Source organism: Panthera onca, chromosome A1 (genome assembly GCF_046562875.1).
Source record: "Panthera onca isolate mPanOnc1 chromosome A1, mPanOnc1 haplotype 2, whole genome shotgun sequence".
In the NCBI taxonomy this organism is placed as follows: Eukaryota; Metazoa; Chordata; class Mammalia; order Carnivora; family Felidae; genus Panthera; species Panthera onca.
The window spans coordinates 63,196,897-63,220,856 of record NC_138339.1 but is presented as its reverse complement, the minus strand read 5'-3'; the positions used below and the strand labels follow the sequence as shown (position 1 = coordinate 63,220,856).

Below are 23,960 nucleotides of genomic sequence, written 5' to 3'. Positions count from 1 at the left end.
TCCTGCTCAGCTGTCACAGCTGATTGGGCCACTGGCCCAACCAAGGGCTCATTCAGAGAGCCTCCAACGCAAGACTCACCTCCCTCCCGCCCAGAGTCAAGCTCCTGATGCTCTAGTGAAGCATCTAGCATTTTCATCTTGTAAAACGGAAATTCTGCACCCATTTTAATTTTTTTAAATGTTTATTTATATTTGAGAGAGAGAGAAACAGAGCACGAGTGGGAAGGGGCAGAGAGAGAGGGAGACAGAATCCGAAGCAGGCTCCAGGCTCTGAGCTGTCAGTGCAGAGCCCGCCGCAGGGCTCGAACTCACGAGCCGTGAGATCATGACCTGAGCAGAAGTCGGACGCCCAATGGACTGAGCCACCCAGATGTCCCTGCACCCGTTTTAAATACAATAACTTCCCTCCCCTACCCGCTGGCAAGCACCCTTCTACTTTCTGTCTCTTGAATTTGACTACCCTAGGTACTTCATATAAGTGGAATCATACAGTATTTTGTCTTATTTCTGGCTTATTTCATTTAGCGTAACGTCCACAAGGTTCATCCTTGTTGTAACACGTTGCAGAATTTCCATCTTTTTTTAAGGCTGAATAATATTCCATTTTATGTATACGCCACATTTTCTTTATCTACTCACCTACTGATGGACGTTTAGGTTGTTTCCACACCTCGGCTATTCGGAATAGTGAGTGCTAATATCTCTTCATCAGTTCCGTCCGATACATACCCAGAAGTGTAACTGCCAGATCATGTGGTAGTTCTATGTTGAATTTTTTGAGAAATTGTCATACTGTGTTTCATAGAAGCTGCGCTATTTTACATTCCCACAAATAGTGTACAAGAGTTCCAATTTCTCCACATCTTTGTCCACTCTTGTTATTTCTGGTTGTCATTGTTTGTTTTTGCTTTATAGCAGCCATCCTGCTGCACGTAAGGCAGGATCTCATGGTGGTTTTGATTTTTAACTGCTACTCTTGTCGTAGTGGCCAACACTGGAACTTTCTCCTGTCTGTGTTTTTGTTTCTTTATTTTAGAGAGACAGAGACAGAGCACGAGCGGGGAAGGGGCAGAGAGAGAGGAAGACACAGAATCCGAAGCAGGCTCCAGGCTCTGAGCTGTCAGCACAGAGTCTGACGTGGGGCTCGAACCCACGAACCGGGAGATCATGACCTGAGCCGGAGTCGGTTGCTGAACTGACTGATCCACCCAGGTGCCCCACTCCTGTCTCGTTTTTAATGTTTCAGAGGTGGGCTTATTTTACTTTGAAGATCCATGATCCTTGGTGCCTAACTAACTTGATACAAATGGCCCAACTTCTAAGAGATCTCCTGCTTCAAAGTCACCGGGGCTTGAATCTCCTAAGTCATTAGTGCTACCCGTCCCTTTTCAGAGGAAGAAACAAAGGTCCCCAGAGGGACACTGTAGTGGTCAGGAAATAAGAGGTGGACAGATTGAAAACCTGACTCTGCCACTCACCAGCTACAGGGCCGTGGAGTGTCTCTTGGCTTCTCTGAGCTTTGTTCTTGCTTTTCGTTTCTTGTTTCTCTGCAAAATGGAGACATTCATAGTGTCTATCTCACGGGGTTGCTGTAAGAGCGAAGCTGGATAACACATGCCAAATGCAATGCCAGGCACATAGTAAGTGCCCATTTCCAGCAACTCTTGTGGTTGTTGTTCTCTTATTCTTATTAAATAACTTGCCCAAGTCCCATGACCAGTGACCACGTTTCCAGATTCCCAGTTTATGTTCTTGCCGTGGTAACTCTTGACCCTACTTTCCTCGGTAGACGTGCTCACTTAGCCTTCTATGTGTCTCTAGGCCCAAAAACTGTAACCAATTGCCTTGCTTCTAAAATGTGCACTGAACTCAATCTCTCACTGGTATACTCAGTTCAGTGCCATTCAGGAGGACAGGGGACAACTGTGGAAAGCCACTGCTGGTTGTTACCGCAAGTTCCAAGTGGTCCAAGGTAGCAAAAGGCAAGGGCCAAATGATAGGTAGCAAAAGGCAAGGGCCACCTGTGTGGAGGGTGTTCAAGGCACTGGGGCCTTGCGAGACCTTTGGCCTCCATGAAGTTCACATGATCTGACCTGATGGCTCTCCTCAGTCATTGGGGACCTGCTTTACCTTTGCATTGATTCCTTCATGCATTTGTCTGATAATCCACACTTCACGAAGATGCTCTCATTCGGTGAGTAGTTCTTGAAAATCTACTTGAGCAAGATGATGTTCGAGGTGCCAACCACACCAAAGAGCAATGTCGCAGAGCCTGGGGAGGGAGACAGATATTCAGAAGGCCACACAGACCAGTGGAAAACCACAACTCTGCTAAGAGCGTAGAGGAGCTGAGTGCCCTGGGTCATGACAGGAACCGCTCTCCGCTGAAGGTCCAAAGCATGGGCTGCAGTGTTACAGAAGCAGCAAGTAAAACTGAGGTGAGTCTTGGGCTGCTCTCCTGTCTGGACCCCAGACACCTGCTGTAGCCTTCAGCCTCCAGCAACCTTGCCACACTCACGGCCATGAGGGAAGGATCTGTTTCAGGTCTCTCCTTGACTTGCACATGGCGATCTTCTCTGCCTCCTTCTACAGTCTTCCGTCTATGTGTCTCTGTGTCCAAATTTCCCTTTTTTAAGGATACCAGTCATATTGGATTAACACCCACCCTAATGACCTCACTTTAACTTAACTTACCTCTATAAGGGGCACCTGGGTAGTTCAGTCGGTTAAGCGTCCGACTTTGGCTCAGGTCACGATCTCGCAGTTTATAGGTTCGAGCCCCGCGTCGGGCTCTGTGTTGACAGCTCAGAGCCTGGAGCCTGCTTCAGATTCTATGTCTCCCTCTCTCTCTACCCCTCCCCTGCTTGCTCTCTCTCTCTCTCTCTCAAAAATAAACGAGGAAAATTTTTTAATAAATTAAAATAAATAAATTACCTCTATTAAGACCCTATCTCCAAGTCAGATCACATTCTGAGCTACCAGGGGTTAGGAATGCCACACATAAATTGGAGGAAGGGGACAAATTTCACCCCAAAACACTCCTGAAACAGAAACTTCTCTCTCACTTCATACTTTCCTTTGTAGACTTTGAAATTTTATATTTATTTATATTACAAAATTTATATTACAAAAAAATTATATTTCTATTGTAACTGTCTCATATATTTATGAGATTTCTATTACAAAAAAATATTTTTAACAGAAAAATCTATTAGAAATTAAAACCCATCCCCGCCCCCCACCAAATCAACTGTCAAACGAAAGCACAGGGATTGTGTGTTGCAGGTCAACAGCATTTTGTTTCCATCTCTGAAACGAGAAGTATGTCCTACATCACAGATCTCCAAGATGGAGAGTCCACATCCAAGGGAGACATGACTTGACCATTACTGGTCTCACACACTTCTAGTTATTTTTGTTTTAGTTTCTGTTTTGTTTTATGGTGTGTGTGTGTGTGTGTGTGTGTGTGTGTGTGTGGCGCGTGCGCATACTGGTATATACTAACTCTTGGGGCAGAACTAAGACAATGGTTTTGGTAGTAGTTCTGAGCACATGCTGGAGGGCTCCTTCACAAAGAAGCTTCCTTTCCCATACAAGGATTGATACGGGTACCCCCTGGGAAGATAGGAGCCTTCCTACAGGTCAGGTAGAACCAAAGTGTCTGCCTGAAACTGAACTTCCATAAGGAAGGGTCAATATTACTCCACCATGGATCCAGTCATCAAAATGTGCTCAAAAGCAAGAACTACAAACAACACCCTAAGAATGGTGTTTTGCAGAAAAGAAAGTCTGGGTTCCCTCATGACGTTGGTGAGCCCTTGTGCTAGCCTTGGGCTACTCACCTCCAAAACTTCGTGTTATGTGAGCTAATGAAAAGTCTTTCCTGTTTGATCCGTTGTAATTCAGATTTGATGTCACTTGCAGCCAAAAGCATCCCTAAGTGAGACAACTATCATTTTTGCCTGTTACTGTTCCCATGAGACAGTGAAGAAAACGAATACCCAGAGAAGCAAACTGATATATCCAAAGTCACACAGCTAATGGAGCCAGAACTGGAATTCAGGGCTTCCCTGAATCCACATGAGGATACAAGACACCACAGTCAACACAAGCCCTGTTTCTCCCCCGTGGAGTTTTTACCACATGTTGTCACCTCCCAGAGCTGTTTTTAGTCTCCAAATGCCATGAGGCACTGGCTCGCCAGCTGCCGCCTCCTAGCTCAGTGCCATTGATATGACATGTCAGCACAGTGGCCTTTGCTGTCTTCATGGGGGTACAGAGGTCCCGCAGGCATTCTGTATCCTTGCCCTGACAGTTCGTATGTCCCCCTCCCTTCTTTGGACATTCTTGTCCATCAGCTCCTCTGAACTTCAATTACGTCACTGCATGCACGCATTCTTGCAATATTTAAAACAGCGGCTATGAAAATTATGTAATAACATTAGGACGTTACAACGTTAAGCAGAATGCAAACTGCATGCACAGAGATAAGAAAAAACACATATGCACATGAAAAATGAAAGCCAAACCACAAGACTGCTGGCTGCGACTGTGGTAAGACTGTGGGTGATCTCTCTTCTCTTTTGATTTTCCAAACTTCCTGGTATGTACTTATAATGAAAAACAACAAGGTTAAAATGTTTTTAAAACATGTCATTGTTTATCTGGCCCCTCTCCTGGGAGGTAGCAACGCAGAGCATGCTAGATACAAGTATGAGCTCAGAAGCTTCGCTGTCTGGGTTCAATCCCAGCCCTCCCACCTAAGAGCTGCATGGCCCTCCGTGAATTCTTTAAATGTTCTGTATTTCGGTTTCCCCATCTGTAAGTTGGGGCTAATAAAAGCACCTGTCTCATAGGGTGCTGTTGAGGATTAAGCAAGGTAACATTTGTAAGGCATTTAGTGCCTAGTCCACAGTAAGTGCTATGGCAGTGTGGGTTACATACAAGCCACCTCACTGTGCCTTCTCCACTGAGGGCACCTTGGAAGCGAATGTGATATAGAAACTGGGCAAACCTCATGTTCAGAGGGACCGAACCGGTGGAAGTTTCAAGAGGTGGATTTGTACTCAAAATAATTAAGACCGTAACTCTAGAGCTGTCTCACTCATATGGAGCAGGCTGGAGGGGTGCTCCTCATTAAGTCAGCACTGGATGGCTCTCTGTCATAAATACTCTCTGATGCTTTATAGCTCATGAAGTATCCCCTCATAAGGCTCCTGGCAGAATTACGGAAAGGAAAGATGAGCAATCCTGCCCCGGGGCACAAAGACCCCTCCCCACCCCACCCCCCACCTCCCCCATCCCACCCCCAAGCTAGTCTTTCTCTGCTTAAACAGGATGAAGTCCTCTAGCGGCCAGGAGGTGACACTACAACTTTTTATGTGAGTCCCAACACAGGATGCCCAACGGGCGCTGGCGACCTTTATTTAGCTGGGTTTGGTTTCGCCTGGCATGTCGGGAGAGAATGCAGGTCTCCTTCTCTCCCCGGGGGCCAAAAGAGCTAAAACACATTTCCTATGACCCAGTACCTGCATGTTTGTGGTACAGCCCACCTTATCAAACTGATCTCTAGAAAGGAGGCCCTTCCCCTGGGTGCATTTGATTGCATATGCCACTTGTGGTATACATTACATCTGCTTAGAGACAGAGGGTTTCTAAAAATGATGGCTTAGAATTTGTTAGAGATGGGTAGACCTTAACCTAGATTCTCTCATTTCAATCCCGCCACGTTATATGGGGGAAAGCCCAACGTTTAGAATAGTGCCTGGTACACAGCAGGTACCTTATAAATATTTTATGAGAATTAGGTGTCATTTTTTCTCCTTGCCATTACTTTAAGAATAGACCTCATCAAAACACTCATTCAGATGACACATGAACTGCTCTTTCTTTCTCAATGTGGCATCGGTAAAATGCCCATGAAAACAGGATGCTACATTAGGAATAAGGTTCCTTTATTCTTATATTTTATATATGATTGGGGAGAAGAAAAAAGCAGGAAGGAAGAGGAAGAAGAAACAGACCAAACAAAGGATAGTCTAGCACAGAGCTCAAGAAACTTTCTGGAAAGGGCCAGAAGGTAAGCATTCTAGGCTTTCTGAGTCATGCAATCTCCCAGCCACAGACAATACATAAGTGAATGGGGATGACCGGATTCCAATCAAACTTTATTGACAACACAACCAGTGGGCTGGATCTCGCCTGCCAACCCTTCCTGGAATGCAAGAATGATGACATAAATGGCAGAAGTGGTTAAATGATCATGGTGTTCGCTTACTACCCGAGTCCAAAACCAAGTGTCAGGCCCTGACAGAGTGTGTACAACTTCAGAACATTGGCTTAACCTCTCCATGCCGTAGGTTGTGTTCAACTTTAAAGTGGAGAGAGTAATACTATGGGCCTTGAGGGATTAGCGTGAGGATCAAATAAAACCACGTTGGCAAATGATAAGCACGGTGACTGGTACTTGGAAGTGCATTATAAACACCAGCTGTCTTCATCATCACCTTCCCTGTCGTCATCGTCTGAGTCACTTGACCGACAGAATGGTGAGCATCACATGAGATAATGGACATGAACGTGCTTTGTAAAGAGAAGGCCTCTTTCACTTAAGTGCTCAAATGCATAACAATATCCCATCCGCTCATTCCTCATTGCCGAAATGCCAGGGGAAGTTGGATATATTCTTCTTGTGTCAGTGGAATAGTTCGGGAAACTGAGCCTCTGGAAAACTTAGGAGAATCGTTGCAAGTGACAACTTCCTGATTTGGTGAGGGCACCCCATAAGGAGCCCGGCTTTCATATTCTCTGCCCCTTTTCTGCCTCCTTTCAGCAACTTTGGATCGCCATGACTCTACTGGGAACTGTTTGCTCAAAGATTTCGAAATACCTCCAAGAAATAGGTCCTGAAACTTTTCTCAAGCCTGCTCCCCTATCTGCCATCCTCCTGTCCCCTCCACCTGCTTATTTTTGGTCTTCATTATCTGCGCCTAGTCTACTGCAAAAGCCCCTTAACTGGTCCCTGTGGCGTAGATGGATTTCTCCCTGTTCCATCATCCACCATCCACTCTCATTCTGGGTGATGCTTGTAAAGCACAGATCTGACTCTCATGCACAGAAGGCCTTTCATGATACGGGTCCCCATCAGTTCAGCAGGCCAAGTGCTAGTCCTTCCTATCCCCCTGTCCATCCCCAGGGACACCCTCCTGACTCCAGCTCCAGCAACATGCTCACCCTTTGCTCAGCTCCATGGGCTCCCCACAGAAGGTCTCCACAGTGCCATTGGTGTTCCGGAGCAGAGACCCCTGCCACCACGACACACACACTCTCACTCAACACCGAAGTCTAAGAAATCTTCTAGGACCAATTCCATCAAGCCCCAGGCACTGCCCGGAGCCTACATCTCCCAGCCATCATCCCATATCACCTGCTCTTCCATCGCCAAAGAGCTTTGTACACACACTGCCATAACTCGGCTTCCTGCCCTCCCCAGTGTCCCAGTCTTCTCATGGGTCCTGCACATTTCACTGTCCATTCTCAGAAAAATTCTCTATTCTCCACCTCTTCCCTGAAGCTCCCCTTCACCTTGCCCTGAACTGAAACCTAGTTCCCTCCTAAAATCTCTGCTTCCTCTTCTGTCTGCTCAAGGGTAGCTCTTCTCTTTCTCAAACTCCTTGTGCTGCTGACCCAGAGATGGAGATATCCTCCTTGCCATGTTCAGGACTTTATCCTTCCTGCTTCCCTAAAAAAGCTCATGGGCCTAGAAGCTCATGCCACTAGACTAGACCACCCAGCCCCTCCCTGTCCCAACCCTATTGTGCTTTTCGTTTATTAATGCATTTAAACCTCACAAAACCCCTCGAGGTAGGTACGATGATCATCTTCATTTCACAAATGAGGAAACTAAGGCAGAAAGAGGTTGAGCAGCTCACCAAGAATCACACAGATAAGACTCAACTTCAGGGAACTGACGCTAGAGTCTGGCCTCTTAACCATTCCAACCACTCACACCCAGATATGGTGGCCCCCTCCACTCATCTCCCTTCCTTGAAGATTTTAGCACCTGCCTCACTGACTCTCTTTCTAAAACCTCTCCTATCATAATGCTTAGTGATTTCAATTCCATGAAGGCAATTCTCCCAGCGCCCTTCCTGCTTAGCTCCTAGGCCTCCTTGCCTCCAGTTCTCCTGTTCTTCATCCTATAACCTTAGTCAAAAGCTTAGATCAGATCATTGGCAATAACTACATGTTATGGACTCAATGCTTATGTCCCCCCAAAATCCATACGTTGAAGCCCTAACACCCAATATGATGGTATTTGGAGATGGGGCCTTTGGGAGGTAATTAGCATTGAATGAGGCCATGAGGGTGGAGCCCCATGAATGGGATTGGTGCCCAATGAGAAGAGACCAGAGAGTATTAAAAAAAAAAAAAAGAAAGAAAGAAGAGACCAGAGAGCTCACTTGTGTGTTCTCTCATTCACCCCCCCTTCCCTCCTTCTGCCTCCTTCCCTCCCTCTGCCCTTCTCCCTCTCTCCCTCTATCCCTCTCTCCCTCTCTCCCTCTTCACATGCACAAAAAAGAGGTCATGCGAACACACGGTAAGATATGGATTCCCTACAAACCAAGAACAGAGGCCTCAGAATGAAACCTGCGTTGCCAGCACTTTGACCCAGGACTTCAGAGCTGTGAGATATAAATGTCTACTGTGTGAGCCACCCCGCCTGTGGCATTTTGTTATGACAGGCCCAACATTCTAATCCCCTTTACTTTCTCTATTACCCCAATTTCAAGCACTCCAGGCACAGACCACTATCCTCAGTCTTTCCAGCTTACACCCTCCATGGATCCAACTCTAATCATCTTCAAAACCCATTAGGACTTCCATCATTGCCCCAACCACCAAGAGAATCCACCCACCTTGCCTAGTGAGATTCCAGGATCTATACCCCCTTTCATACACCCTCAATCCCAGTGCCTGTAGTTCCTCTCTCTTCATTGCCTAACAAAGTGCAACTTGGTTAAGCCCACCCTCCCACCCATGCTGTGTCCGCTCCTAGCAGCTGAACATGGTGGAGAGACACAACCAGCCATGCTAATGGGCCCCACTGCAACATCCGTTGGTCATACCCAGCAATGTCTCATTTCCTTAGTCAGTCCCCTCAGCGGGGGACCATTCTCTGGACCTTCTCCTCAAACCTCCAATGCTCACTCGCTCCTCCTCACTCTCAACTAATCCTCTCACCTTTGCACTAAACAGAAGCAGTCCACAGAGAGCCTCCTCATGCAACCCCCGCTGATCACTCACCCACCTGCATCTGTCCCATCATCCTGCCTTCCTCTGTCACTTCCTCTCTGCAAAGGCCAGCCATTCCCCTATGCCACGGATGCCATCGCCTCTCACCTACTTAAGGACATTACTCCAACAATTAAACCCTATGGCTCCTACAAGTATTGGGTTTTCCCTCTCTGCTCAATCTTCCCCATCATCCCATATACAAGCTTTCTTCCTTCTATCTTAAAAAAATACTTTTTAACTATGCTGACGCCAGCACTCTCCTCCAGCTACTGCCACTTCTTTCTTCTCCTTCACAGACTAGATTTTCTGAAATGTTCACTGAACTCAAACCATCTAGTTTCTCCCGTCTCATTCTGAGGTCCACTCAAATCGGCTCTCAGCCTCGCAATCCCCCTGGGATGGCTCCTTCCAAGACCACCAAAGGCCCCCAGGGTGTTCAATCCAGCAGTCAATGCCCAGTCCTCACTACCTTGACCTACCAGTAGCATTGACACAGATGACCACACCCTCCTCTTAAAACACAGCGTGATCCAAAAAGAATCAAACACTTTAAAAAAGGAACTACTCGGTAACTGGATTGGGCATAAACAAGTAGTCAAAACCGGGTGCCTGGGTGGCTCAGTTGGTTAAGCATCCCCACTTCGGCTCAGGTCACAATCTCACGGTCCATGAGTTCAAGCCCCGCGTCGAGCTCTGTGCTGACATCAGAGCCTGGAGCTGCTTCGGGTTCTGTGTCTCCCTCTCTCTTCCCTTCCCCTGTTTGCACTCTGTCTCTCAAAAATAAATAAACGTGAAAAAAAAAAAAAACAAGTAGTCAAAACTTACTCTTCAAGGAATTATCATAGTTCTTGCTATCATCTTATAAATGCTCAACATGCACCCCTCAGGTCCCATGACACCCGTCAATCCTGAAAGGTGTTTATCCAAGGCTTGTGTGGCATATTACAGTTAAATGACTGAAATGGCAGCCATGACACATTTTTTCATGTCCTCAAGGTTGGGAGGAAGAAGTGGCATAAACCAAGATTCTTGAGACAGAAAATTTTTATTTTGATTACTGAATAATAAAATTCTTATTATGTTCAACTTGTCTGGAATTGGTCTGTACTTTCTCTGCTTGACTTCAGGGACACCACACTCACCAGATTTTCCACCTGCTTCTCCAGATGTTCCTTCTCAGTGCCCTTCCTGGCCTTGTACATCCAAGAGCTCTATCCATTTCTCCTCTTCCCATCTATTCTCAGTCCTTGGTGAGCTCGTCCACACTCTTGGCTTTAACAGCCAACAATCTCAGGTAACGAGCTCATACATCAACAACGCACTTGGCATTGCCACCTGGGTGACATCTTCTTTTTTTAATGTTTATTATTTTTGAGAGAGACAGACAGACAGAGCAAGCAGGGGAGGGACAGAGAAAGAGGGAGATGCAGAATCCGAAGCAGGCTCCAGGCTCCGAGCTGTCAGCACAGAGCCCGACGCGGGGCTTGAACACATGAACCATGAGATCATGACCTGACCATGCATTGGGTCATGACCATGCATGACATGAGATCATGACATGACCACGCATGCGCCTAACCAGGCGCCCCATGGGTGACATCTTTTTTTAGTGTTTGTCTGTCTGTTTAGAGAGAAGAGATAGCATTACCGGGTGAGGGGCAGAGAAAGAAGAGACAGAGAATCCCAGTCTATGCTGACAGCACAGAGCCCCAGGTGGGGCTTGATCTCATGAACTGAGGTCATGATCTGAGCCGAAATTAAGAGTCAGATGCTTAACTGACCGAGTGACCCGGGTGCCCCAACGTGGGCAACATCCAATAGGCACCTCAAGCTCCAGATATCCCCACACACATAAACCTGATTCTCCCAGTCGCTGCCCTTTCAGAAGGCTTCCTCTTCATTCCGCACTTACTCAGGCCAAAACTCTTGAAGTCCTCCTTGACACCTCTCTTTCTCACACACCCCACATCCAATCCCTCAGCAAAGCCTACCCTCACAACATGACAACCTCTTGCCCCTTCACAGGTCCCAGCCCAGGCCAGGGAAGCTCTGTTTTTCACCTGGATTATGGCAGCAGCCTTCTCCCAGATTCCCTGCTCCACTCTTGACTCTTGCATTACTTTCCCACGGCTGCCCCAACGTATCTCCTCAACCCGGGTGGCTTAAAACAACAGGAGTTTATTATCTCACAGTTCGGGAAGGCAGAAGTTCAAGGTGCAGCAGGGCCAGGCTTCCTCCAAAGGCTCTACAAGAGAATCCTTCCTCTCCTCGTCGGGCTTCTGGTGGTGTCCAACATCCCTTCCTCGTGGCTTCTTCAGCACTCCCATCTCTGACTCTGTTTTCACATGCCCTTTTCCTCCATGTCTGTGTCTTCTCTTCTGTCTCTTTTAAGAACATTTATCATTGGATGGGAATAGGTCCCACCCAGATAATCCAGGATGATCTCATCTCAAGATCCTTAATTACATCTGCAAAGACCCTTTTTCCAAATAAGGTTACATTTGTGGATTGTGGGGTGAGGACGTGGATATCTTTTGGGGGGCCACCATCCAATGCACTAAACCTCTCTAGAGTCTGTTCTCCATACAACACCCAGTCAACGGCCTTTAACACCATACATCACATTATGCCGTGCCTTAAAACTCTCTGTAAGCTCTCATCTCGTCAGTGAAATCAGAGGTCCTCACCATGACCGGGAAGACCCCTAGGTCATGGTCCCCACTAACTCTCTGACCTCGCCTCCCGCCCCTTGCCCCTCACTCCCTCTGCACTAGCTCCTCTGGCCACATCCCAGCTTTAGGCCTATGTCCTTGCTATTCTCTCTGCTGCCCCCTCCATGATTCACTTCTCAAGTCTCTTCTCCACCATCACCTCCTAACACCCCTGCCACCCCTTATCCCTCTTACTTTGCCTTATTTTTCTTCATAGCATTTCTATCCTCCTCCATCATCAGCTGAATACCGCATATTTCTTTTCTGTCTGCCTCCTTTAATGGAATGTAAGATCCATGAGGTGAGGGGTTTTGTTTTGCTCACTGCATGCTATGGACTGAATATCTGTGTCCCCCCCAGATTCATATGTTGAAGCTCTAATCCCCAATGCGATGGTATTTGGAGATGAGCCTTTGGTAGTTGGTTTAGATGAGGTCATGAGGGTGGGGTGCTCACGATGAGATTCATGTTCTTATAAGAAGAGACCACAGAGCCCGCTCTTTCTCTTTCCACCATGTGAGGACACAGCAAGAAGGCAGCCATCTGCAGATATCCCTCACTGGGAACAAAATGGGCCAGCACCTTGATCTTATACTTCCCAGCCTTCAAAACTTTGAGAAGTGTTTGTTATTTAAGCCACCCAATCAATAGTGTTTTGTTACCACAGCCCAAACTGACTAAGACTGACTGTGGTATCTCCACCTCCCAGAATAGTGCTTGGGGGGTGATGAGTGCCCCATAAATATTGTGAGTGAAAATGCTCCCACGGTCCTCTGGGAAGGGATTATATCCCAGTACTAGAGCACCAGCAAAAAGACAACATTTTGGCTGGCTGGGTTTAATAGTACAGGTTATTTTAGTTCCACTTAACAGAAAACCCAAACCAAGGCTCAACCTTTACAGGAAGTAAAGATTTTGGAGGCAGAACAGGCTTCAGGTATGGTCTGATCCAGTAGCTGAACAATGTCACTCAGCATCCATTTCCTTCTGTGTCTCTATGGATCTACCCCAGCATCAGTTTCACCATAAGGCTGACTCCTCTCACTGTCACAAGAAAGCTAACAGGGTTCATTTTCCTCACTTATGTCTCAAGGGGGAGAGAGTTTCTCCTCCCCCACCCCCACCTTCAAAGAACTCCTGGGCTTCCTCTTATTGGAGCCACTCACACCAAATTCCCAGTCCTGAACCAATTCAAAGTAGCAATAATTACACTAATTGCCTTCAACCAATAAAGATCCACTTCTAAACCGGGGGTGGGGCCAGTCAAACCACCAGCTGGGAAATCTGGAGTCCTTTTAGGAAGGAAGAAGGCAAATGGATGCTAAGAAGGTGACTAGTAATTCTCAGCAAAGTGGGTCTTTCAGAATTTCAAGCCCACTCAGGTGACTGCTGGCCCTGTCTGCACATAGGGTTGGTTCTGGGCCCCCACAGCCAAGTTCTGGCTTTTATGAGATATAAGCGAACCTAACCAAGGCTTTGGAATGCCTCTCTTAGAAACGAGTGGTGAGCAGGCCAAGCATACAATTAAGTATTGAATTTTTCTACAAACACACAAACAGATACACCCAGAACAGGGCATGGCATTAAGTCCTCTGCACACGTCCCTTTCCCACCAGCCTGTCTTGTGCCGAAAGACTTCTGGTTAGAGAATGTGCCAAACGATGGATGAAATGTTCCATCACAATTGAAGCAGATTCTCAGCAGTGGCTTTGCCCTCTGCACGGCATGGAATGCCTTTATGTAAGTGCATATCTATGTATGTGGACCCACAGCATCAATCTTGAGGCTCCTTGCTCTCTTTACTCTCCATCTCGCTTTCTTTCCTTCTGCAAGAGTAACAGGGACTAAATGCTAAGGAAATCTTGAGTCTGTTGAAAGTGTTCCAGGCAAATAAATAAGCTTCCCATCTGAAAGTGATTTAAGAATCCCAAAAAGCTTTCTTATCTCCAACTACCTCTCCCATGAGTCTGCCTGGAGTCTAAAATCCCCACATTGGTCAAGCCTTTGGATTTGGGGTCTTGAAGATGCAAGAAAATTATCTCTTGAGTAAGTCATTAACAGCCATTGACCCCTAGGGGTGTTAGAGACCTTGCAGAGATGAAGTCCTGGGTGTGCGTATCTTAGAGGAAAAGAGGGCTTTATGTAACGACCAGACCAAAGAATATCCTAAGACGCCAGCAAGTAGGCAGAGTGAAGAACCTGAATTTGTGATGGAAGGACAACCAACATCCAACATTTCTTGCATCTTAACTGGGAGGCACTTGGCTTCTTTTATCAAAATGATGGAAGGCAGCATAGGCTGTGATTAATTTCTAGAGTCTGACATCCTGGGTCCAGACTCCAGCTCTGCCTCTAACTGTGTGGCCCTGTGCAAATCTTTTCAACTCTTACCTGCAAAAAGAGGGTAATAACAAGGGCTTGTAGGATAATGTTATAATATAAAAAGTATATACAATATTACTAGTAGTACAGTACAATATATACTTATGTATATATAATACTGTGGTATAATATATAGTATACAATATTATATATTCCTTTACATATTATACTATATGATATACATTATAGTATATATAATAGTATAGTATACTACACATATAGTATATATACTGTTATACTATATTATGTAGCATAACATAAAATATATATATGCATATTATATATAATACATAATGTATATGTATATATTATACATTATACTATGCTATATAATATTATGCTATATATTTTAGTATATATTATACATAATACCTATATTAACTATATATTATGTGTGACACTATACACATATGTTATACAATGTTCTTCTATACTTATTTATATATTATACTATATATAAGTTTATACACACTATGCCACATATGATAGTATAATATGGTATAATAAAATATAATAGTAACATAATAATATAGTATATAGTATAATACATAATAATAATAGTAATACAATAAGAATAACCTTGTAGTGTTGTTGGTGTAATAAGTTACCTACTTGACAAAGACTGAGATAGTGACCTCATTTCTCCATGCCCCTGTGGTAGTGTTATACATCCAACCCCCACCATGACTTCAGGGGATATGGAGGAAACTTCCCTGCCTTTGACTTGAGTATGTCACTTGTTTTGACCACTGAGATGCTAGCAATGGTTTGAACTATGCCTGCACGATTGACATTGCCTTCTTGTGATCCTCAAAGAACCAACTAGTATAGGGAGGATGGGCATCATGTGGAACAGACCTGGACCCAAACTACAGCCAGAGCCCAACACAGCCAAGCCCCATGTAAATCAGGCAAACCCCAGATGACCTGCAGATGTGCGAGCTGGACACCCGAGATTCCATGTCTGTTTATTACACAGCCAACATTGAGTGCATAGTAAACACTCAATAAACACATGCTTTTCATATTATGATTACTGGCGTGAGAAATTGCACATGGCTCACACAACCAGGGTATTCATTTGGAATACCAAGTTTGTGATAGTTGGTCTCACAGTAAAAAGTTGCACTGCACGCTCTCAAAGGTCTGTTTGGGATCTGAGCCAGCAGGCATCCCAAGGTGTGGTTGACCAACAGAATCATTAACACACTCCCCCTCTGATCAGCATTGCTGTTTGTCACAAATTCTCCACTGCACCACCACATTCTCCACTCAACAATCTGACCAATGTCTATCGAGTACCTTCAACATCTGCTAGGCGAGAGGAGAAACCCACAGTCAACAGGACAGATAAGGCTGAGCCTTCAAGGGGCTGCATTCCAGTAGGGGAGACAGGTGACAAACATATACAGAGACAAACAAGTAGAGACTGATGAGAGCTGCGAGAGCAATAAACAGGTGAAAAGCCAATGGGCAACTGGGGAAGCCACTTTATTTACTGGTCAAGGAGGAGGGAAGGGCAAGTGCAAGGTACAAAGTGTCCAAGGAGCCAAAAGGAGCCATGTGCGTGAGAAAGGAAGGAAGGGTGTGCGTGAGAAAAGAGAAGGTTGAGCAGGGGCCTGAGGAGGACAGACTCTCGGGTTGAGACAAGAAGTCCGGATTTTATTCCCAGGGCAATGAGAAGCACTGAAGTATTGTTGAGATAGGGCAGTGTATTAGGATCCTCCAAAGAAAAAGAACCAGTAGGATATATATATCTACACCTAAATCTATATTTATAACTGTATATCTATAACTATATGGATTTATTATCAGGAATTAACTCATACAGTTAGGAAGCCTAAGAAGTCCCACAGTCTGCCATTTGCAAGCTGGAGATACAGGAAAGCTGATGATATAATTCAGTCTGAGTCTGAAGTCCTAAAAACTAGGGGAGCCCTAAAAACCAGGTTTCAATCCCAGCCTGAAGGCACGAGAAAAAGAGCTGAGATGTCTCAGCACAACCAGTGAAATTCCTCCCTCCTCTGCCTTTTGCTCTATTCAGGCCCTCAGTAGATGGGATGGTGCACACCCATACTGGGGAGGGTCGTCTACTTTACTGAGTCTTCAGATTCAAATGCTAATCTCTTCCGAAAATATCCTCACAGACACCGCCCACCGCCAGCACTGTTTAATCTGGACACCACCGCAAGCAGTCAACACATACAGTTTGCCATTGCAAGCCCTCCCCTTGTCACCTTGGCCCCCAGCCCCATCTCCTTAAACTTATTATTATCTTATTATTATCCCAAATAAAGACTTACAAAGTCTTATTATCCCAATAAAGACATCACCAATAACATAATTCCAGCTAACATGATACAACTACTCTGTAAACAACCAAAAATGCACCAACCCCTTCCCCCAAAGAGGAGGTAAGTCCTTGTGTGGTATTTACTCTTCTTTTTGATATCCTGTAACTTAAACCCATGATATAAAATTCACAATACTTAAGGACTATAAGGGCAATACATCTTATGATAAGGGAATAAGGGAAAGAAGAAAACAAAAGACATAACAAATATATTTGAGATATATATCAGATAGATACACATGTTTATAACAAAATAAGGAGAAAATACTCATGACAATTTTACTGTTTCTATAACTAGTCACATGGTCATCGCTGGTATTTACAACTTCCTTCTCCTCCTTTCCCTTCCCCCTCCCCCCCTTCTTCTCCTCCTCCTTCTTCTCCTTCTCCTTCTTCTTCACATTCTGTATTCCCTTCGCCTTCAGTTGGTTGTGGTTCTTTACCTGGTGGGGTGACTCAAACCTTCATTCGTAAATGGTCTGGGCCATGAGCTGTCTTGCCTGGATTGGGTTGTTGTGGTTTTCCACTGGCCTTAATCACAGAGCATGGTAAGGGATCTCCTGTATTCCAAATATACCCTTCATTCCCTCCATTATGGGGTAGTAGCAAAATTTCCCCTTGGTAGTTGGAATCAATCACCCCAGCCACCACCATAACTGTCTTCTTGATTCAGAAATATGAGGAGGCCAAAGTGATCAGGTAGCAATCTTAACTTCCACAGTTCAATGGAATCATTGTTGTGTCTCCTGGTGAAGTATTATTCCTCCCTCTGGAACAAAGACCTCTAAGCCAGTAAAGCACAAAGTTGTGGGAACCAGAAGCAAAACTATTACTAAGTGGGTTCCTAGGAGCAATAGTGAGTGATGCCATTCCCAATTCCATCCCTTGATTCCTGCACCCGTGAATCCAGGATATTGAAGAAATAGTACCACATATTGGATGTTGATTCAGAGCATAGCCAGCCTTCTGAAGAACCCTGCCCCAGGCCTACAAGGTATTGTCACCTAGCTTGCACTGTAACTGAGCCTTCAAATGGCCATTCTATCAAGAGTGTTGCTTCAGGATGATGAGGAGCATGGTAATACCAGTGAATTCCATGAGTCTGGGCCCATTATCGCACTTCTTTTGCTGTCAAGTGAATACCTGGATCAGAGCACTGCTGTGTAGAATACCATGATGGTGGATAAAGCATCCTGTAAAGTGCATGGATGCAGGGAGGGCAGATCCATATCCAGAGTGTCCAATCCAGTAAGGACAAAATGCTGCCCCTTCCACAATGGAAGTGGTCCATTAAAATCAAATTGCCACCATGCAGCTGACTTACCAACCACCCTGGGAATGGTGCCATAGTGGGGGCTCAGTGTTAGTCTCTGTTGCTGGCAGATTGGGCATCCAGTAGTGACCACAGCCAGGCTGGCCTTGGTGAGTTGAAGACCATGTTGCTCAGTTGACGCACAACCTCTACCCCTGCCATCACAGCCATTTTTCTCATGAGCCCATTGGGAAATGAGAGAGATGGCCACAGAAAGATGCTGACTGGTAGGTTTCCACAGAACAGATCATCCTATGCATTTGATTATCAGAATCCTCCTCTGCAAAGGTCACCCTTTGGTGACCATTCACGTGGGACACAAATGTCTTCATCTTCATGCTTTTTGCCCATTCAGAGAGGTCCATCCACATAAGTCTTCCCCAAATTTGTCACCAATTTTTCAATCACGTTCCTGCCAAGTTCATGACCATCCAGCCAAACCATTGGCCACAGCCCATGAATCAACATATAATTGTATATTTGGCCACTTCTCCTTCCAAGCAAAGTGAATAACCAGGTACACTGTTCAAAGTTCTGTTCACCGGAAGGATTTCCCGTCACCACTGTCCTTCAAGGATATCCCAGAAAAGGGCTATAGGGCTGCAGCTATTCACTTTTGGGTTTTGCCTGCATTGTGCAGAACCATCTGTGAACCAGGTCCAAGTCTTCTCTTCTGTCAACTGATCAGGGTAGCTTCCCATGAGGCCACAGGTATACGCTGGGAGAGAGAAGGCAGTGTAGCATAATGTGGACCGTGAGCATTTCAGCCACTTCATCATGTAACTTACTTTGTGCCTTCAGGACCTGCCTGGGCCCAGTCACGTCTATACCACTTCTATTTTGACAATGAAGTGTTGCTGGGCATGCCCAGTTTTATGGCTCCGTGGGTCAAATTACACCTAGTTTATGATGGATACCTCAGGTCCTCAGTCATTGGTGGCCATGGCTAAGGATCCAGTCTCTACTAAGACCCAGCAGCAGTCTAAGAGCTCTTCCTCAAAAGGAGAGTAGTTTTCTGCGGAAGATGGCAGGGCATGCTCCAAAATCCCAAAGGCCTGGGCTGTGATTCACCCGGAGGGCCCTGCCACAGGCTCCCAACAGCATCCCTGTCTGCCACTGTCACTTCAAGCACTCCCGCACCCGCTGGATCATCTGCCCAAGTGGTGGGGCAGTTCACACCGCAGCCCAAACCTACTGCAGAGCCTTCTCTGGCTCGTGTTCTGGGCCCTACTCAAAACAAGCAGTTCTGGGGGTCACAGCAACACACCCAAACGAGGAATGTGTTGCCTCCAAACTCCAAAGAAGCTCACTAGGCGTTGTGCCTCTTTCTCGATTGTAGGACAGGCCAGATGTAACAACTTGTCCTTCACCTTAGAAAACATAGCTCAACATGCCCCCACACCACTGGACCGCTAGAAATTTCACTGAGGTAGGAAACCCCCGGGACGCCTGGGTGGCTCAGTCGGTTAAGCGTCTGACTTTGACTCGGGTCACGATCTCGCGGTTGGTGAGTTTGAGCCCCGCGTTGGGCTCTGTGCTGATAGCTCAAAGCCTGGAGCCTGCTTCGGATTCTCCCTGTCTCTCTGCCCCTCCCCTGCTCATCTCTCTCTCTCTCTCTCTCTCTCTCAAAAATAAATAAGCACTTAAAATTTTTTTTAAATTTTTTTTTTTTTCAACGTTTATTTATTTTTGGGACAGAGAGAGACAGAGCATGAACGGGGGAGGGACAGAGAGAGGGAGACACAGAATCGGAAACAGGCTCCAGGCTCTGAGCCATCAGCCCAGAGCCTGACGCGGGGCTCGAACTCACGGACCGTGAGATCGTGACCTGGCTGAAGTCGGACGCTTAACCGACTGCGCCACCCAGGCGCCCCTAAAATTTTTTTTAAAAAACCCGAATTTTAGGTAGATTTATTACCCACCCCCAACACGCAAAAGTCTTACCATAAGCCTAGAGTAGTTGCTACTTCTCACTCACTGCCATCAGCACCATGTCATCCGTGTCATGGCCCAGGGGGATGTCTTGTGGAACGGAAAGGCAACCAAGATCCCCACACACTACATGATGACACCGGGCAGGAGACCTGATGTGCCCCCGAGGTAGGCCAGTGAACATGCACTGCTGGCCTCGCCAGCTGAAAGCAAACTACTTCTGGTGGGCCTGATGGACGGGGAAGGAGGAAAAGGCATTTGCTGCACAGATAGCTGCATACCAGGTACCAGGGGATGTGTTAAGTTGCTCAAGCAATGAAACCAATCTGGCACTTCAGCTGCAAGCACAGTCCCCACCTGGTGAAGCTTATGATAATCCACTGTCATTCTCCAGGCCCCATCTGTCTTCTGCACGGGCCAAACAGATGGGTTGAACGGGGTGGGGATTACTGTGCCAGTGAACTTGACACATAAATTAACCACTACAGGAAGTTGGGATAGCAGTCCAGAGGGACCCTCGTGGGCAGAAATGCGGGCATCAGGGAGAAACCACTGGAAGCGTTCAGAGGTCACGTGGAGGACTCTTCATCACGAAGACAAGCCTAAGAAAGAGGGAGTCTCCCGCCAGGGTCACCACTCCATATGGGATAGGGTTAACCTGTCAGTGAGAGGAGGGATAGGTTTTCTTCATGGGAAACGGGGCTGTGTAGTCACTAAGGGTAAAGTGGCAGTCATGCCGTTATTTTCCGTGGCCTGCATGGAGCTGAGGGCGTTTGCCCTTAGAAAATTCAGAAGAAACCAACCGTGGGTCATAAGGAGAGAGTGGACTGTGGTCGAAATCGCCCCCAAGTGATGACAACTGTGTCCCATGGCAGTTCAGCCAAGTTGGAGCAAACTTTCCCAGAACTCTCTTCCATGTCTGTCTGATTCTGGGCCACAGGAGAAACTCGGGCAAGATCTGGAAGGCAGACGTGCAGCTGCAGCCACGTTCAGGCTCCGAAGGCAGCGTGGGGTCAAGTGCTGCCGCAGCCCAAGTGCAACCTCGCCCGCCCTGTCGTGTGAGGCGGCGGGCGGGCTGGGGCCTCCTTGGTTCGTGCTGGGCCTCCTCCTTCGGCCTCTCCGGCTCCTGAGCCAAGCATGTCACTCCATGACTAAGGGCACAAGCTTCTCCCGCAGGACACCCACATCCTGGAGGTGGGATGTTCGGAGGAGGATGAGACCGGTGCCGTCCCAGCTCGCCCTTGGAGGTGCCATCCCATCCTCATGGGTCCCAACGAGCCCTTCGAGTCCAATCCATCCCCGTGGGTCCCAGCTTGCCCTGGCTTCCCCCACTTCACATCCACCTTCTCCAACCACCAGCCCTGCTGACCTCAGGTCCAGCCACTAGAGGCAGAAGCAATGGCCTTACGGAGCATTTGTTGCACCAGCTCCCACAACTGCAACGAGGTCGGATCCCTAAAATTAGCCCTCACTTTAGAGCACGGAGCTTCTGCTCCTCTGACGGACTTTCTCCAGTTTAGGGCCTCCTTCCCGGGAAACCCCTCTGTCTAGGCAAACCGGGATGGCTGGGCACTCCACCTAACAGTGAACTGTGCAGCTGAACGGGGCGGGGGGAGAACCTGGCTTCCAGCCCTGATGGGAAACAGTGAGAATTCAGGGCTATCCGCGCACGGTATCTGCAGAGGGGCTCTGCCCGTGGGACAGGACGTGTCTGCACGTGGTGAATCAGGGAATCGCTCCTCTGTGATCCATTTTACAAAAAATAAGACAAAATATGCATTTGCTTCTCCCCGGGAGCCTTCCTCCAAGTGGGTGTCCAAAGTCTCTTCCAGTTGGTACTCTCAACACATGAAGAAATTCCACGTACTGGAATTCATAGGCTCTGAAGCTGTCTCGGGCCAGCGGGGAACGAATAGAAAGGGAAACCAGGGCCCAAGCACCCCGAGCCTTTGTCAGAACCTGCATTTCCTTCCTTACCTGGGGGGAGAAGAACGGGGACTGAGGTGTGACCCACTGGGGATTTGGTGACCCGTCCCATACTCCGCCCACATTTAGTGTCCCCTCCTGTCACCGCGCACAGCCTGCTGCCAGTGCACCAATTCTGTATCTCCTGGAATGCACGACTCTGCCTCATGTGCCTGTCTGTCCTTGGTGGGTCGGTCACACTTCACCTCCCCTGGAAGCCTGCCATCAACCCCAAAACTGAAGCCCCGAAACCCTGGCCCCTGATCAGTTCACATGTTCTGCACATCTCCGGTGAGTATGACGCTGGTTTAAGATAATCTGACTGCACAACACTCTCCCCACTAGACTCTAACCCCTCTGTGGTCAGGAAGTGTCTTTCCATCCATATGCCAGCGCCTCACGTGGTACTTGGCCCACAGGAGACACCACATGCAAACATGCACACAGGAGGGAGGGAGAGCCATGGCCTTAGGGAGTGAGACAGAGCGACCTGACACATTTTAGCCTCCAAAAGATAAACACAAGTTCTCCGGGGCATTTCAGACCAAAGGACAGAGTGAAAACCCACCAATCCCTCGTATGTATCCTGTCCTACCACATAAGCACACAAGGTCACTCCAAGGAGCTGGAGAAGACGTAGGAGCAATGACAGAAATGCCTCAGATGCATCATAGAATCAACTTCTGGGATTCCATGTATGTTTGCTACAGGTGACATTTTAAAACTGAGGCCAGGGGCGCCTGGGTGGCTCAGTCGGTTGGGCGTCCGACTTCAGCTCAGGTCACGATCTCGCGGTCCGCGAGTTCGAGCCCCGCGTCGGGCTCTGGGCTGATGGCTCAGAGCCTGGAGCCTTCTTCCGGTTCTGTGTCTCCCTCTCTCTCTGCCCCTCCCCGGTTCATGGTCTGTCTCTCTCTGTCTCAAAAATAAATAAATGTTAAAAAAAAAATTTAAAAAAAAAAAAAAACTGAGGCCAATTTACTTTTTTTTTTTTTTTTAGTTTTTAATGCTTATTTTTGAGAGAGAGAGAGAGACAGAGCATGAGCAGGGGAGGGGCAGAGAGAGAGGGAGACACAGAATCTGAAGCAGGCTCCAGGCTCTGAGCTGTCAGCAAAGAGCCTGACGCGGGCTCGAAGCCATGAACCACGAGATCATGACCTGAGACGAAGTCGGACACAACTGACTGAGCCACCCAGGCGCTCCAAGGCGCAGCCAACTTATGACTGTCCACTCTAGTGCACTTATGTGAAATGGTGCAGCTATTTGGAGAAATAAAACATCAGGTTTCAGTCCCCGTCACAGAGGGCGTGAGGGGGGGTGAAGGGCTTCCCATGGCTCCAGGCCAAGCCTTAAAGCCTGGTGTGGCTGCTCCCCACATGTTCACAGCAGGGAAGTCCCCCTTCCCCCACCCGCTGCAAGGCCAGTTCAAAGTTCCCTTCTCTCAGAAGCCTTGCTCAGTCCCCCTAGACGGGAATGAACTTGATTTTCCGAGTGCTTGAGGCATTGGGAAACCAGAGTACAACTGTGTACAGAGCACAGAGTGGACTTTGGAGCCAGACTGCTGGGGTTCCAGTCTCTGCTTCCAACTCATTCTCTGTGTGTCCGTGAATGAGGCGCCTGCCTCTCCAATCAGCATCCTCACCGACAAAACAAAACCTCCCTCTCAGGGGTGCTATAACCATGAGTTAATATATGCAAAATATGCAATATATGCAAAATAGCCAGACACAAAGGACACTCGATGCTTGTAGTTGCTGTTAATATTATCATTATTATCACTATTATCACTTCTCTTAGGATAAAGATCACATCCTTTCTTACAGGATCACCACTGTTACGTTCTTGACTGGAGGCGTCTCAAGAAATCACTGACCCGAATCTTTATTTGGCTCTCGGCACTGTGTGGCTCACACAGAGTAAGTATAATTCGATAAATATTTCCTCAATGAACACGCAGGTGCATTACGGAGAAGACACTCCCTGCCCCACCGCCCACACAAGAAAAACAAAA

The 23,960-nt window shown here is 47.1% G+C and overlaps 1 long non-coding RNA gene across 4 annotated transcripts in view; it reads right to left on the bottom strand.

Moving 5' to 3' along the window:
* Nucleotides 1-23,960, bottom strand: part of LOC132681022 (uncharacterized) — a 253,481-nt gene that overhangs the window by 141,503 nt on the left and 88,018 nt on the right. Inside the window, exon 1 of one of the 4 annotated variants that reach the window (XR_013555627.2) lies at nucleotides 640-1,995. The exons of the other annotated variants lie outside the window; for them this stretch is intronic. This is a non-coding gene — a long non-coding RNA (uncharacterized LOC132681022). Of the gene's footprint in view, nucleotides 1-639; nucleotides 1,996-23,960 lie in introns of those variants that run through there. 4 annotated transcript variants of the gene reach the window in all.